The following is a 17,829-nucleotide window of genomic DNA, read 5'->3' as shown; positions in this document are numbered from 1 at the left end:
GTCTGGGCCCTATATGCCTTTTTCAGCCACTCTTTCTGCTCCAACCACATAAACAGTCCTTCAGTCTTGTGTTCATTATGCTCCCTTCTACCACAGGGCCTTTGCACATACCGATGCCTCTGTAATAATTATTACCTCCCTCTTCAGTAATTTCTGCATTTAGATCTAAGCCAACTCCCTCTAGGAAATCTCCGATCTCCCTAAATAGGGAAACTCCCTTCTATTATAGGCTTTTTTGTTATGAGGAACTTTGATGTGATAGCTCTTAGTGGTTATTATTTGTGGAAATTATTTGCTTAATGTTTGTCTCAGGCTAGAGCAGATTTCAGCTAACTATAGCCAGCCTTGGTCTGTACCCTGTTTTTGTAAGTAAAGTTTTATCGGAACATGAGCAAGTCGTCTTATTTACATATTACGTATGGCCATTTTTGTAGGACAAAGGCAGAGAAGAGTAGTTGCAGTAGAGACTTTATGACCTAGTAAAATATTTGCTGTTTCTTTGTAGCATAAATTTGCCAGTTTCCATACTAGACTATCATCTTTATGAAAGCAGGTACAAGGTCTGCTTTTGTTTATTTACCTGTCTTCAGCATCTAGCCCAGTGTCTGCTACATAGAAGATAATATTTGCATTTCTTGAATAAATGCAAGGAGGTTTTTTTTAATGCCTATTTTATCAGAGTGTTAAAAGGATTAAATAAGATAATATATGTAAAGAATTCCACAACATAGTGCCTGGAATATAGTAGGCTGTTAATGAATGTTAGCAGTTATTCTCCATTGTTCATTCAGGCATTTTAATCGTTTTTCTGGGTCTGGATGTAGGCTGCCCCTGGTAGTGGTCTGAATTGCATTCCTGCTCTTCACCTTTCCTACTATCCCTTGTCCTCTCATCTTGGCCTCTTGGGACGAGAAAACCATTTCCATTTTGGGCTCCAGGAACTCCTTCTTTGGAGTCAGATTCTCAGCAGTGTCTTCACCACCCTTCCTGGAGATTTCTTTTGAGGGTGTTCCATCTATTTGAAAGCATATTATTCTCAAAGCTTGTCCTAGCCTTAGGGTGACACTCCTTTCACCTGCCCTGGAGCTTAGCTTCACCGGGTCACCTAAGTGATGCAGTTCTGTCTTATCTTTATGGCCACCTCCTTCAGGGACAGCAGACAACCTTTCTTCTGGTTCAGCAGGAGAAGCTTTAGCGTTGGAGGAGAGCTCCTAAGGAGAGAGCAATGTGCAGAATCCCAGGAACTGAACATGTGTGGTTTTATAGGCGAGAGGAAAGAAAGATCAAAGCCCAGCCCAGAGGCCGTTCAGCCTGGATGTGGGCCCAGCTGGATGTGGAACCCCAGAGGAGGGAGCATTTACTAAAACCACAGGTCAGCAAGCTGTGACCGATGGGCCAGATCTAGCCAGCCTCCAGTTTTTATGTGCCTCTTGCACTGAGAATGGTTTTTATCTTTTTAAATAGTTGGAGGGGAAAACAAAAGAAGAATAACACTTTGTGACATGCAGAAAATATATGAAATTCAAATTTCAGTGTCCATTAATAAAGCCTTATTAGAACACAGCCATGTGCATTCCTTTACGTCTCTGGCTGCTTTCATGTTACAAAGGCAGAGTGAAGCAGTTGGCCGCAGAGATCATTTCCAGCCCATAAAGCTGAAAATGTTTACTGTCTGGCCCCTTAGAGAAAAGGTTTGCCAACCCTGGAGTTACACTACTAGCCTGAGCTTTCAGAATGACTTTGACCCAAGCTGAGCTGCATGACCTGTGCGTACCCCACCAGGTCCCATCTCGGGGTGCAGCCCAAGGTATGGTAGGGAAGGAATGGGTTAATTGGAGGAATCATTCCTGATGGAGGTGGGAAGGAATGAGAGGGGAGGAAAGAATCAGTCTGGTCTCACCACTTCCAGCAGCGGGCCCCTGAGCTAGTGTCTTCACTCTCTAAGTAGCAGTTCTCACGTTCTGAAATCCCAATAATTATACGTGATGTTGCGAGGACTGAAAGAGCAAATGGGTGCAGCCATGCCCGGCATCAGGTAGGCACTCAGTAAATCCCACTGCTGTGACTAGGATTGGATGGAGTACACCAGGGGAAGAGCTGGCCTTGGAGAGGAGAGAGCCACCTCACTTAGCAATCTGTGGGTTAGAGAAAACGCCAAGGACATTCGGGATAAATAGACCCGGGTCTCTTCAATCTCGGCTGGTGATGCATGTTTTCATCACTGCTGTTTGATCTCAGTAACATGGTTTGACTTCTCTGAGCCTCAGTCCCCCTGCCTGCCCAGGTGTCAAGGGAGGACTTCATACTCTTTGATTAAGAAAACACATCCCTCTGGTACCACCCATTACCATTTCGGGTGCCACACAGGGGACCTCTGTTTCACCCTGTGCCAACAAGGCCATTCTGAGAATTCTCTTTCGCCAAGCATTTCATAAGCTTAGTGCATTTATTGGAGATCAAAAAAGAGTGTCCCTCGGGAGAGTGGAGCGTGTTGTGCCCCTCGGCCCGCCCCACAGTCTTTTTATAAATCTCCTGCTCTCCTCTTGCTTCTGGCTCTTCTTTCTGAGTGAGGAGCCCTGGGTCTCCCCCCACCCCCAGTTCCTCCACATATTGCCCCATATCCCTGCTTTACAGCCCAAAGAGGCTGAATAAGGCATTTTCTCACAAAGATGGTTCCGCCCCCAAGAGGAATTCTTCTACCAGCTGCTAAAAGAATAAATTTCCTCTATCCCCTAACAAGCAAAATAGGAATAATTATGCCTACCTCACAAGGTGTTTGTGGGAATTAAATGAGCTAATGTATCTGCCAGCTCCTGGCATGCAGCAGGCATTCAGCAAATGTTACTTCCCTCCCCTCTTGATTCTGCCTTTTGAGATTTGAAGGAACAAAGAGAAGCTGAGAGACATTTCGAGGTGGGACGAGCGTAGATAAAGCAGCCAAGAAGGTCATCTCCTTGACCATCACCCTTCAGCGAAGTAGAAGAGATTCTCTGCCAAGAGAAACTGGAAAAGGTGGAGAGGCTCAGGGCGGAAACCAGACAAGACTTAGTTTATCTTGGAGTCCATCCAAAAGGGTTTAGTTACTAAAACAGCAGTTCCTGTACATAAATCCTTCAGGTTCTTGAAAAATATTATTAAATCACTCCAGTATCATAAATAATCCTAATTTTATTCATCTTTCTTTTCAGGCCAAAGCGCAGCTTTTGCAAGGCTCCCTGCCCTGAAGGGGAAAGGCCCCCAGGCGGAGGGCAGTACCTGGGACCCTGTCTAAGGGTATTAGATGACCTGCAGGTAAAACTGACCTTTCCTAATGCTTCTGAGCCCTTCCAGAGCACAGCTCTCCCTAGTAATCTTTCCTTAGGTGCAGGATTCAGAGAGGGAGCTTTATTAGCAAGGCGTGGCATGAAGGGGCATGGGAATTCATGGAATTCTGTTCCTTGTCTATTTGGACTTGACTTGATGTCCTGTTTGCATGAGTATTATTTTGCTTTCTTTTAATTTTTTTTTTTTTTTTAAACCGCAGACTTCATTTTTTAAAACCTCTTCCAAAAGAACTGGTAGAGGGGAGAGGGGTCTCTTCCATTTTGCTAGGGGCCAAGGATGTTTCTACCTATTGTTGTGAAAACATACAGTTGTGATGAGTTAATGCCAAATTGTACCCTAATGCCTTAGGAAGCCCTTGCTGCCCTCCCCAACTGCCCTCATCCATCTCTCTCTCTCTTTCTCTGTTTTTTTGTTTTTTAGCCAAGAAATTACTCAGTTTTTCTGTCCAAAGCAAAGATAAGTTGAAGAATAACAACACCTGTCTCTGTTATTTGGTATCGTTTGAGGCTAACACACACACACACACACACACACACACACACACTCACACTCACAGAAAATACCTAGGGATTTAGGAGACATGGGTTCAGTTCCTGTTAGTCCCCAGTGTGTCTTCTGAATCTTTATTAAATATTTTGGCGTATGAGTTATGTTTTCCTCAAATATAAAATAATTTGTGACACCAAAAACCGTCAAGAAATATAAACAAAATCCATGCACAGAATCCTTCCACCCTCAGAAACCCCACTGTGAACATTTTGATGCATTTCCCTAGACTTTAGTTTTCTCTGTCGTTGTGCGTCCATAATTACTAAATGTGGTCTGGTGACACCAGCTTTTCCACTTGCCTTTATTTCATGATCATTTACTTACAGATCAGTAAACATTTATCAAAAGCACCCCTCTTAGTGGCTTCATAATATTTGTAGTGTTTTTCAATCATTCTTAGATTGTTTCTCAGGTAGGCTGGGTCTCCTTCTTCACCATATAAATAACACTGCAGTGAGCCTCTTTGTACCTGGTGCTTGCATATTTGAAAATTTCCAAAAATGGCGTTCCTAGAAGTAGGATCACTGGCAAAAAAGAATACTGAAACCTCTCATTAGTCTTCGTTGACTTTAGCCACTCCAATCTGTTACATTTTGGATCTCATAGCAAAGTGTTTAGGAACTGAAATAACAAAAGTTCTGGCTAATGTTTGTCTATACGGTGATTTCATGGTATGCAGCTAGAGGACAATAAAATATAATGTGCTGTAATTATGATTTTGCAACATTCCTAGGTGATAGTCATAGTAACTAACATTTATTAGGTGGTTAATATGTACTGGCCCCTCATTTAGTGTTTTACAGATACTAATTTATGGAATCTCACCACAGCTCTAGGAGGTAGATACTATTATCATCGCCATTTTACAGATGGGAAAGCCGAGGCACAGAGCGGGTAAACCACGTGGCAAGTGGCTGAGCCAGGGTTAAAACCGAATCATGTAGGCAATAAGCCCTTAACCCCTAGATGATCCTGCCTGGAAATAACCGAGTGGGAGAGTTGCCTCATCAGCCACATGTTGAGGCTGCAGTGAGGGGTGGGTGGGGTGCCGGAGCTGGAAGGCGGATGTTGACTCCACTGCTCACTACTGGGTTGCAGATCTGCCCTCTTCACTAGCTGTGCGCTGGTCTAGGCAAGGACAGGCGAGAAACCAGGCTGCAAAGCCCTCCATTCTGTATTTGAAAGGAAAGATGAATACATATCAGCATGGTCTCAGGAAGCTGATTATTCGGAAGGGGAAAATAATGAAATACACTGCTTTAGCCTTTTGATTTTTTTGTTTTCGTTTTTGTTTTTGACAGTCACTCAAGCATTAGGGTTGCCTAATTAGAAGCAATATTTTCGTGACTTTTTTTTACCAATCCCATTTGAATGGGTTCCTCAGCTCATCTGTTGCTACAGTATTCAGAAGTGAGCTGCAGAACAGGAGTCTCTGGAGATGACCGTAACCGTGAATTCTGAAGGAGATAACTAATCATTTTTGATCCTGTCCACTGCAGATCGCCTTGGTTACAAATGACCTCTAAACAACTGTTCGACTTGGATGGTTCTGAAGGCACCTGCTCAGGGCTGAAGTTCTGATTAATAGCCATTTTCTTTTGTCCCACCTCCCTGTGTTTACTTAAAATAATACCAGTGTGACAAAGATTGCACGGGGTGTTTCTATTTAGGTAGCGAAGACTGGTGATGTGATGAAGCAAAACACAGCACAACCCCCACAGCAACCCCAGTGGCGAGTACGTCCTGCTTCATCTTCCTATCTTGCCAGGCTCCTTTTAGGGAAACCCAGCCAGAGGACTTGCCTCTGTTCACTCCGCTCAGGATTGAAATGGGTAAAACCTGAAAGAGCACCAGCAGTGAACTAAGGAGGAAAGAACCAGAGAATCTTTTGGGAATGCTGCTGCCATAGACATCCTCTCGTGGGGTCGCTGCAATGGTCCCAAGGAGGAGGGGCCACGTAGAAGCCACCTCACCTTTTATGACCTAATCCTGAAGTCACGAAGTGTTATTTCTGCCTTATCCTGTTTGTGGAGACCATAGATTACCCCGGTCCCACCCCAGGTTCAAAGGGACCCTGCCTCTCAGGGAAGGAATGTCAGTATCCTGTTTGGGGAAGAGTGTATGGCCAGGATGATATTAGTGTGGACATCTTTAGAAAATAGAATCAATCATACTTGTACACAAAAGAATCTTGGTTCATACATGGAAAAGTCCCTGAAACTCGAGCAGGTATCAAAGATCCCAGAAAATTATGGTGATTGAAAATGTACTGGTTGGTGGGTACAGGGAGAAAATTGCCTTTTTCTTCCTACTCTGAATTAATGAACATCAAATTTATCCATAGGTAGGGGCTCCTGGGTGGTCTAGTTAGTTAAACGTCTGATTTTAATTCAGGTCAAAGTCTCAGGGTCCTTGGATGGAGCCCTGGTCGGAGTCCCCACTCAGTGGAGAGCCTGCTTGTCCCTCTCCCATTACTCACCCTTCCCCTTCCTCGTGTTCTCTCCATCTCTCTCTCAAATAAATAAATAAAATCTTAAAAAAAAAAATTTATCCAGTCCTGGGTGGTTGACTCAGTCAGTTAAGCATCTGCTTTCAGCCCAGGTCATGATCTGGGGGTGCTGGGATCGATCACCTCCCCCTCCAGGCTCCCTGCTCAGATGACAGAGAGGGAGCCTGTTTCTCCCTCTCCCACTGCCCCTGCTCCCTTCCCCAACTTGTGCTCTCTCTCTTGCTCTTTCTCTCTCAAATAAATAAAATCTTAAAAAAAAAATCCATAGGTGGTCTCATTGGGTTTTACCTAGGAAGCAGCATTTTAAAGATGAGTTGTGTCCTTGATACCAGAACCGTCTTATATTTTACCATATTATTAGGCATGGATCAAGTTCAGATCCCTTGTTACTTGTAGTGAAAGGTTTCTGGTCATCTTATTTTCAAATGTCATTTGTAAACATGTCCTTTCTTCTTGCTTGATGAATGAGGTTTTCCCTCTAACTGGATCCTTCTCCTGCTTTTAATAAATAATGATCCAGGTTTTCAGGATCCAGAATACTCCAGAGCTGTAAAGTAGGCACTGCTGAAAGATGTATTAACTCCTTCAGGCCTCCAAGGTGCTATTTAAAATGTTATTGCTTCATATCCCATAATAGAAGCTTGAACCTTATTGATGGCCTTTCTCTCGGTTATGTGTGTGTGGAGGCTGAAGGCTAGGAGAGCAAGAGTTGATGCATTCGAAGAGGAAGCTGAATTAACTCTTTCAACAAGGTTTAAAAGAGAATATATGTTCTTATAAACTCTAAAGCTTACATGGTACTGAAGCTTCCAGAATAAATCAGTAGCTAAGATAATGTTATTAGATGTTATAGTTACTGGAAGGATTACCTTGTTGATGCTGGCTGAAAATAGGTATGTTTTGTACTTACAATATGGCAATGTTTCCCATACCGTACAAAAGTGAAGTTAGCAATAAAAATATGTGCAGCCTGATTACACACAGAAAGCTTCAAACTGTCATCTTTTTTATTACTATTCAAGGTTACTCAAGTTTGTGCAGATATCTTCATAGGTTCGGCTGTTATTTGAAATAATGAAATAGAAAGATAAAACCATTGATGGCAAGTTTTTAAAAGTCTACCTATAATAAGAAATGAATATGTGGGAATACAGGGGCAGCCAAATAATAAATATATGTTGGATGTTGTATAGCGAGTGAGTGGTCTGATAAATATGTAACAAACACCTCTCAGGCAAGGGAGCCCTGACTTAGCCAGTTTCTGTGGTGTAAGTATCTCCACCATGACTGGTTTCGTTCTACCAACATGGCATCACAGAGTGCAGAACTAAGAGGAGATATTTTCCATGGGCTCTTGGGAACTATATGAGCCAGTCCTACACACCACTGTTTACAGTTTCTGGAAAGGTACTTGGATGGTTCCCGGATAAACCTTGCTATAATACTAAGGGGGAAACAAAGAGAAATTTTAAGTGGTGCATTTTGTGGCAGGGACATTTAATGCTCATTGAATTTCTGTTTACTCATTGACTTTTTCATGGGCCAATGGCCTGGGAACAGGGATGGAAGCTTTTAAATTGATACGCAATGCCCAGCTCTCTCTTGCCTTGCCACTGCAATAAGGAAAGTCACGTGTTCTCATTGGTACAGATACAAGATGTAGAACACAACCTGTATCAACATGGTCCCACGAATGTTGTGTGGAGCCCAGCCCCCAGACACCAACCCTGCCTATCTACCATGCTTCTTTAGCGATTGCTGCCTAACAGGCCATCCCATACAGAATGGCTTCAAACAATTTATTGTTATGTCTCACAGCTCCGTGAGTTGGCTGGTCTCTGCTGGCACAGCTCTGCTCTTCTCATTTTGGGTTTCATGCGATTGTAGCCTGACGGTGGCTGGGGCTGGAATTCTTGGAAGGCCTGAATGGAATTGAACTGAAGATGGCTTCTTCAGGCACATCTGGGACCTCAGTGCTTCTCCACATGGAGTCTAATTGTCGAGGTATCTGTGTGTTGCCTCTCTTTGCAGTAGGATGGCCAGATTTTTATATCATGAGGCTGTCAGGATTTCCTCAGGTTGAGGCCAATAACTGTCAACAGTATCACTTCTACATTTTCTTATGAGTCACGGGATCAGTGCAGAGGCAGAGAGGGAGGTGACTGTCCAAGGGTGTGATTCCTGGAGGGAGGAGTCACTGGGGGCCCTCTTTGGAGAACATCTACCATGTACCACAAATAAGAATAAAACTTTGCTGTGTTAAGCCACTTAGATTTCGGAGTTAATTTGTTCCCTTAGGAAAACCTAGCATAGGGGCGCCTGGGTGGCTCAGTGGGTTAAGCCACTGCCTTTGGCTCAGGTCATGATCCCAGGGTCCTGGGATTGAGCCCCGCATCGGGCTCTCTGCTCAACCGGGAGCCTGCTTCCTTCTCTCTCTCTCTCTGCCTGCCTCTCTGCCTGCTTGTGATCTCGCTCTGTCAAATAAATAAATAAATCTTTAAAAAAAAAAAAGGAAAACCTAGCATAATCTGACTAATTTATAAATCAGTACTGTATTAGTGAAGGTGGAGTAGCCTCCACTGCAAAAGCAAACCTCAACATGCGGTCCTCTGGGGGCCTGATGGCTCCCTAGTGGTGCCTCTGTTCAGTGGTGACTGGGCTGTCCAGGTCACCTGCATTTTGTTGGTACACCATCTAGAACATGAGGCTTCTAGTTTAGTGGGGCCAGAGGAAAGAGGACAATGGGGAACTGACTCATGGCTCCTGAGCACCTATTAACCAGAACTGGTTACGTGCCTCTTGTCCCAACTATAAGCAGGCCAGGAAATTTGATGGAGCATGTGGTTACTAATGTGTCTGCCGTAAAATTCTGTGGAGCTCTTTGCTTCTTTTGTTTTCCCTCCCTTCTCCTTACTTTACCCTCCATAAGAAATTCCAGAAGGGAGAGAGTGGAGGGGGGAGGGGAAAAAGGAAGAAAGCAAGGAAGGGGAGAATACAGGAAGGAATTTATAGACAGCAAAATCCAGTCATTAAAACTATCAACAAAACAAAACCATTAACAAGTACTGATAAACAAAAACTATGGACACATAACTAATAGCGGAGGTTTTCACTATGCTTTTAACCACCCCCCCTTTTTCTTTTTAATCAGCAATGATAAGGAAACTAAACCAGATTAAGTGGTATCTTATTGGAGGTACAAAGGCAAACAAGGGGAAAGAAGTGATTGAAGAGCACTTCAGAGAGCTCGGGACATTCAAATCAGCAGGGCCTGATTACTTGCATCCCAGGGTACTTAAGGAATTGGCAAACGTAATTGCAAGACCACCAGCCTTTATTTTAGAAAAGGAAGGTTGGACAGGAGAAGGTCCTGACAAGTGGAATCAGCAGATGGAGTACCTACTTTTTTTTTTTTTAAACAGGGAAAAACATAACCATAGTAATTATAGACTATTCAGCTTATCTTGGATACCTGGGAAGATACAAGAACAAATCATCAAACAATCAATTTGCAACCACCTAGAAGAGCACAAGGTACTGGGTAGTAATCAACGTGATTTTGTGAAGTACAAATTATGCCAGACCAATTTAATTTTATCTATGAGAAACTGATGAGCCTGGCAGAAGGGAAAGCAATACTACAATTGGACTTCAGTAAGGTTTTTTTTTGTTTTGTTTTCTTTTGTTTTTAAATCCACCCTCTGACAGTTTTCAGCATTAACTCTAGAAGAGGATGCTACCTACAACAGCAAATGGGTGGGCATGTCTCTGGATCCAGCACACAGACTGGTAAAAAGCAAAGATTCTGCTCCAGTCTGACGCATTTGTTAATAATAATGTTATTATTTTAATGAACTGATGTGAACAAAGAAGATGAAGTGAAGAAGACCTTGAGATATAAATAGCATTCTCTACACTGATGGGAAATATGAAAAGAGGAGATATAAAAACCTGTCTAAGAAATCCAACAGCTAAGTAATATGAGATCCAGGAAGGGAGAGAATAGTAAAAGAGAAATCATATAAGAAAATTTCCTAGAAAAGGACATACATTTTTACATTAAAAGAGTCTCCTAAGGGCCAACTATAGTAAGTGGGGGAAATAACCCACTTGGATGCAACTTTGTAAAATTTTAGAACTCTAAGAATAAATAAAACTTTCTAAAAGCTTCCAGAGGGAAAAATTAGACCACCTACAGAGGAATGGAAATTGAACAGCCAAATTCTCATTAACATTTCTGGCTGCTAGAAGATAATAGAGTAGTCCTTTCAGTTCTAGGGGAAATTGAATTTGAAACTAATTTCCATATTCAGCCAACCTATCAATCAACTGTGAGAGTAGAACATAGGCATTTCACATAAACCAGCACTAGGAAAGTTTACTTCCTAGGACCCTTTTCTTAAGAAGTTACTTGAATATGTGTTCCAGCAGAATGAAGAGGTTCTCCAACACAAAAGTAGTCTAGGGATCTAACACAGGAAAGGGAAGTTAAATATGATACACAATCTTCCTTTTTTTTTTTTAAGTAGGTGCCACACCCATCAGGGAGCCCAATGTGGGGCTTGAATTCATGACCCTGAGATTAAAACCTGAGCTGAAGTCAAGAGTCAGATGCTTAACTGATGGAGCCACCCAGGCATTCCTAAAATCTTCCATTTTGGAACTGGAAAATGAAGAGCACCAAAGGGAAAGATTTGGGGGCAAAAGAGAATTCCATGCAGTTCATAATGTGATTGGGAGAACGAAAATCAACCAATCAGCGCACGTGGGTGTCTCAGTCAGTTAAGTGTCTGCCTTCAGCTCAGTTCACGTTCCTGGATCCAGCTCCAAGTTGGGCTCCCTGCTCAGCAAGGACCGTGCTCCTCCCTCTCTTATTCCCCCTGCTTGTGCTATCTCTCTTTCTCTGTCAAAGAAATAAAATCTTAAAAAAAAAAAAAAAGAAAAGAAATCAGCCAACAATCTAACAAGAAAACCTTGAGAATAAGATAAGGTATATATTTACTTAATAAAAAAGATAGGCAATTAAGAAATCCAGAAAAACAAAAGGCTAATTAAGACTATTTTCTATTTTTGAAGAATTATAATATATTGTATGGAGTGTCAAAGAAAGACTAGTACATGGTGCTAAAACATTTTTGTTTGAAGTAGATGAGAGGTTATGACATTGCCCTCATAGAAAAGGAAATAGCAGTCCTGATATGCTACTTAGCTTGGCAGTGCAGAATATTGATGTAGTCTTAATGTAAGTGCTCTCATTGATTTTAAACTCTTATAGTCACCCTAAGGACAAAGTAAGGAAGATCTTGGTTATGTTGCAGGAAAAAAAGAGGGAACATCAATCTTCATTATATAAAAGTATAGCTGACAGAAGGTGGGAAGTGGAAAATGGAGGGAAAAAGAGAAGGTTACTCTGACTGATAACCCACAACTTCTATAAGGGGAAGTCAAGACAGTGGCTCAAGTTTTTAGAATGAAAAATTGAGGCATAGCATAGCATACTATTTAAAGTTAATAAGAGTAACCAAACCAAAACTTAAAAATAATGTATAAATATCCCAAACTCAGAGGCATTGGGAGGAAGAAGAAGAAAGCATAAATGAGCTGAATTCTTATTATTTCATAACTGGAGGCCATTTACAACCAAGAAATTGAAAAGAGGAATGATTTTCTAAACACCCTATATATGTAAAGAATGCATAATTCATGAGTGGTTTTTCATAGGCATACCTCAGAGCACAGGTATCAGCAATCTCTGTAGTCTAAGGACACATCATGGTGCCAACGGTCTTGCAGCCATGGCATTTTTTCCCATTCCAGTATCCATGCCTAATTATAAGATCATGTTTGCAAACTTCAAGTTGTCTCTGCTTTAATAGTCTCTTAAATTTTCTCAGAATTATCACTGATATTTCACAGAGTACTCTTTCAAAATCAATAGTGTGGTACATGGCCATGTGGCCTCTTTATAGTGTTTTATTTCATTTAACTTCTTTTCCATAAAAGAAGACTCTCAAAATTGGGTTTTTGCTCCCACTGAATGAAAGCTTAGATGACCTTGTTACTGGATAAAGACTATTTGAAAATTATAACTCTAAAGATTAAAATAACATAAAAGTCACTTGAATCATGTCTTGTCGTTCCTGTGCATTTAAATCACAGCATGGTTCACAAGCTACTGTTAAATGATGGCAGGTGCAAGCAAAACTCTGCCATAACTTCCTAAGTGAGATCCAAAAAATTCAGTCACTTAAGATGTGGCATCAACTTAGTGCAGAGTTAATAAAATGAGCAAGGTGAGCCAGCTGCAAGAGAATGGAGCCAATCACCAAACTTGTCATATCCAAATTCCCATTATCCGGGAGGGTGTAATTACGAGTTCCGCTGTACTTCTGATTACTGGCTAAAGTGGCGTGCCACATAGCCACACAGATAAACACACTTGCCATACACAGTGCCTGCTAGCTTTAAATTATGCAATTCTTGGTTACTCTTGGCAGGAGTTAAACCATTTCAAATTTTGCACAAAACAAGTACTTACCCAATAGGCCAATTACATTATTTCAAATATTCCTTACTCTGATTTATCTAAAATATAACCATATTGTAAAAGAGCAGTCAGTATTTAGTTCTTAAAATTGGGGGTCAGGTGGGGGCTCTTTACAACTGGAAGAACTAAAAGCAGAAAGGTTTAAAACAGTGTTTACAGGAGATGGCGAGTTGGGGAGGAATCATCGTAAGCTTCTTTGTACCATTTCATCTATACTGTTTAATTTATTACAAGGTGCATTTACTACTCTAACACTAAGTATTATACCTCTTTTACTATTTCTTTTTTTTTTTTAAGATTTTATTTATTTATTTATTTGAGAGTGAGAGAGAGCACGAGAGGGGAGAAGGTCAGAGGGAGAAGCAGACTCCCCGTGTTGCTGGGAGCCTGATGTGGAGCTCGATCTCAGGATTCGGGGATAATGACCTGAGCTGAAGGCAGTTGCTTAACCAACTGAGCCAACCAGGTGCCCTCTTTTACTATTTCTCTAAGAAATACTTGTTAAAATACTTATAATTCTTGTTAAAATGCAGATTCCTAGATGTATGTTCCAAACATAGTCTTCCTGAATTTGATACGCTTTGCTGGGGCCCAGGAAATGGCACTGGAGCTATTGGCTTAGGCGTAGATCTTACTGAAAGGTTTGTTTGTTCATCCTCTTAAACTGCATTCCAGGATTGAGCTTCTTGTGATATCTTTGCGTGCTGTCCTGCCTTCTGTGGTGTTTACCATAGTCTAGCATCCTTTTTTATTTCTTTACCACCAAGATGGAAAAAAAAAAAAAGATAACTTCTCTCTCTTTTTGCAATGGTCTTATCAAGGGGAATTACAGTTCTTTTCAATATCCTTTAAGCTGTGTCCCCTCTTGAACATAGAACAGCTAAAAGAATCTGTTGAGTTTTAAAATTCATGACAGTGACTGGTTTCTTAATTATGTAGGGAGAAACATTTTGAGACTTCTTTGTATCTTATTTTGATGCTGATCATTTTTTCTCATGCCTGTGACTGCAGAAATATTGATCTCAGCTTTACTTTGACCATTAATGAATTATGATGGCAATAAGCAGAGACACACACCTCCAGCCTCCTGGGAGCTTAATCTTCTGCTACAACGTTTGCATTTGTAAGTCAGCACCTGTGTAATCTATATTCTAACTATTTGTTATTCTCCTTTAATTACATATTGGTGGTGGTCCATTTGCAGCCCGAGAGCAACCAACTGGAGAGGCAAAGAGATTATTAAAATATTGACTTTAAATTAGAAGGCCAAAAGGAAACACAGCTGGGTTTTTTCCTACCCATTCCAATATTATGGCTTAGGCATAGTTATTCCCTTTCATGTCAAGGAGAGTTGGGTCTAAAAAATTAGTACAGAATTTTTACACTTAAAAAAACTTGAAAAAAAAAACTTGAAGTATGATTAACATACAATGTTATATTAGTTTCAGGTATATAACATTGATTCAACAATTCGGCATATTACTCTGCTCACCAGGATAAGTGTTGTCGCCGTCTATACCGTACAGTGCCCTGTGGTGGTGTTTCTGTTAGCATGAGCTTTACCTCATCTCGTGTCACCATTTGAGTCAGCAGTGGATACATTTTTTACATCCTATACTTCCTACTTGGTGCAGATCAGCCACTCAAGTTGGGGTTTAGGGCGTTGTGGATGGCCAAGTCACTCCCAGAAATCTTTTCCTTTTAGCATTTTGGTAAATAACATTCTTGTTTTGACATAATTTCAAATTTACACGAAAGTGTCAAGAATGGTGCAAGAAATCCCCTATATCCTTTATTGAGATTCGTATTTATCTGTATCTTGCACCATTCACAATCTTCCTATAAATCTATTTTTTAAATTGCAAACTCTCTTTCTTTCCTGAATCATTCGTGAGTAACTTGGAGACATTATGCCCTTTTACTCTGAAATATTTGGGTATTTTCCTAAGAACAGCATTCTCTTTAATAATCATGGTTGTTATCAAAACCAGGTGTCTTAACAATGATATAACATAAGCCTCATTTTAAATTTAAATTCACATTTTTTCAGTTGTCCTAGTAAATAATTTTAAGCTCATTTTCCCCCAGACCATTTTTTCCCCATGCGTTGAACTGAGTTGCCATGTCTCTTTTGTTTCCTCTATTTTGGAAAGATTTCTTAGCCTTTGTTTTCTTAACTTGGTTTTTTTTTTTTTAAAGATTTGATTTATTTGAGAGAGAGAGAGAGCATGCATGCACGTGTGAACATAGAAGGGCAGGGGGAAGGGAGAGGAAGAAAGAATCTGAACGCCACACTGAACATGGAGTCTCATGCAGAGCTTGATCCCATGACCTTGAGATGAAACCAAGATTTAGATGCTTAACCCACTGAGCCACCCAGGCACCCCTTGACATTTATTTTATTTTATTTTATTCTATTCTATTTTATTTTATTTTTATTAAGTAAACCCTACCCTCAATTTTGGGCATGAGCCCAAGATTAAGAGTCACATGTTCTAAGGACTGACCCAGCAAGGCACCACATTAACTTGATTTTTTAAAGAGGGCAGATCTGTACTCTTCTTTGTTTTTGTTTTTTAATTTTGTGGAAGGGACCCTCATTCTAGTTTTGGCTGGGGTTTCCTCATATTTAGGCTTGAGCTATGTATTTTTGGGCAGAGATACCATTGAGGTGGTATGTCTTTGTTTGATGTATCATATCAGGAAGTACATGATGTCCATTCATCCCAATATCAGTGACATTGGCATTGATCTCTTCTTAGTTACAGCTTTTCTCTTTCTAAATTACAAGTAATTTCTGGGAAGATACTTTGAGATTATATCAGTATCTTGTTTTTAAATGTTTTCTGACTACTTTAGCATCCACTGCTGACGTTCTGACTCCATTATGCCTTATGGATTTTTTTTTTTTTAAGATTTTTATTTATTTATTTAACACAGAGAGAGAGAAACAGCAAGAGAGGGAACACAAGCAGGGGGAATGGGAGAGGGAGAAGCAGGCCTCCCGCTGAGCAGGAAGCCCGATGCAGGGCTCGGTCCCACGATCTTGGGACCATGACCTGAGCCAAAGGCAGATGCCTAACGACTAAACCACCCAGGCACCCCTCCTTGTGGATTTATTAGTTGGCATTTTGCTGTAAGAAGGAGCTTTCCACTCTCCCATTTATTTATTTATTTATTTAAGTATGAACTCATGGATTCTTGTGTTTTGTGGTGGGTTATGATCTTAATGTTATTTTTTTTTATTTTGATACTCAGATATTCCCAGCTTTGCCCAGTAGGCAGCCCCTTCAACCTGGTTTGTCTTTTTGCCATGGTTCCATGTGCCTCCATGTACCTCCTCACCCTCTGTAGCTCATCTTCTATTTACTCTGCCCCATCCCTGGAATTTCTCCAGTGAGCCCCTAGGTCAACTTTGGTAAGAAAATCGAATGTATCTTTTACACCTGCCCTCACTTTTCCCTTCATCTTTCAGTGACTTGTCCCATGAGTCCCTACTGTGACCATGATTTTCAGCACTAGCTAAAGAGAGAATTCTGATCAACTTATTTTACCTTAAAACTGTTTTGGAATGATTGTATTACCTTTAGTAGAATTACTTGCAATTTAAAAGAGGAAACCAGTTAGGAAGCAATACTCAATTAAAAGAATAATGGTCATAGGATTTTAGTGGTAAAGGAGATGGTAGATCACAGGGTTACAAACACATAAACTCGGGACCCTGGCATTTAGCATGAATGTGTGTGTGAAAGGCCATTGGTGTTACAACAGAGAGTGTGGTACAGGATGGGGTGGACCTAGAGGCTACAAGACTGCCTAATGACATTTAAGTAAAAATAAGTGAATAAATAAAACACTGGGCAGACCAAGCAAAATTTGTTTATAATTCTCGCTTATCGGGGCAGGGGGGTGGTTATTGTTAAGGACTTTTGTATTAGAGAAAAGCTAACTTAGTGGTTTTAGCACTGTGCTTAGAGGAACCCCAAGGTGCTTTATGGAACTTTCCTGGCGGCTTTGGGAACACTATGAACAGATCCACTTGACCTCCTAAACTTCTGCTTCCTTAAGTACCCATTTGATGTGATAGCAGTGTGTGAGATTCTGTTTGAAGGAAGGGATCTGTGGATTTAAAGACATATATTTTAATACTGATTTATTTATTTTAGAGAGAGAGCAAGAGCAGGGGAAGGGGCAGAGGGAGAAGGAAAGAAAGAAACCTCAAGCAGACTCTGGGCTGAGCACAGAGCCCGAGGCAAGGCTCCACCTCAGGACCCCGAGATCACGACTTGAGCTTAAATCGGGAGTTGGCTGCTTACCCATCTGAGCCATCCTGGCACCCCAGGATCTGTGGATTTTAAAACCAGTTTGAAAGCCACTGAGGCAGACCAGCTCCCTCGTCTTGCTGATAAGTAACCTGAGGCCATCTGGGGATAACGAGCATTGCCACGGTTGTTAGTGGTGGAGTTAGGGCAAAAACCCTGGCCTTCCAATATGTGGTCCAGACCCTTTTTCCCTCTACAAAGCTCTTTCATCTAAAGGTGGAAAAATCAGGTTCCAGTGCAGTGGGTTGTCCTAACGTCATTTACTATACACAAATCAGTCATATCTGAGTGAAGATGTCTTGGGTGAAAATAGCACTCTGTGCTCCAAAGACAAATATCCATCTTGATTCTATAACTTTATAGTTTGAACATGTATCTGAGTAAATATTTGGGTAGAAGAACCCAGTGATCAGACACTTTAGTTGCTGACTGACATGTTAAAATGATACTTTACAAAGAAATATTATTTCTTTTTTTTAAAAGATTTTATTTTTAAGTTATCTGTGCACCCAACATGGGGCTTGAAATAACAAGCCTGAGATCAAGAATCATATGCTCCACTGACTGAACTAGCCAGA

The 17,829-nt window shown here is 41.0% G+C and overlaps 1 long non-coding RNA gene across 5 annotated transcripts in view; it reads left to right on the top strand.

Annotated features, from left to right (window-relative positions):
* Positions 1 to 17,829, top strand: part of LOC101692157 — a 159,674-nt gene that overhangs the window by 21,228 nt on the left and 120,617 nt on the right. For 4 of the 5 annotated variants that reach the window (XR_006608212.1, XR_006608211.1, XR_006608210.1 and 1 more), the window contains exon 2: positions 3,189 to 3,291. The exons of the other annotated variant lie outside the window; for it this stretch is intronic. This is a non-coding gene — a long non-coding RNA (uncharacterized LOC101692157). The remainder of the gene's footprint in view (positions 1 to 3,188; positions 3,292 to 17,829) is intronic. 5 annotated transcript variants of the gene reach the window in all.

This window comes from Mustela putorius, unplaced genomic scaffold (assembly GCF_011764305.1).
Source record: "Mustela putorius furo isolate JIRA1106 unplaced genomic scaffold, ASM1176430v1.1 tig00000854_pilon_pilon_pilon, whole genome shotgun sequence".
NCBI lineage: Eukaryota > Metazoa > Chordata > Mammalia > Carnivora > Mustelidae > Mustela > Mustela putorius.
The sequence above is the reverse complement of the archived record's forward strand: the minus strand, read 5'-3'. Positions and strand labels throughout refer to the sequence as shown.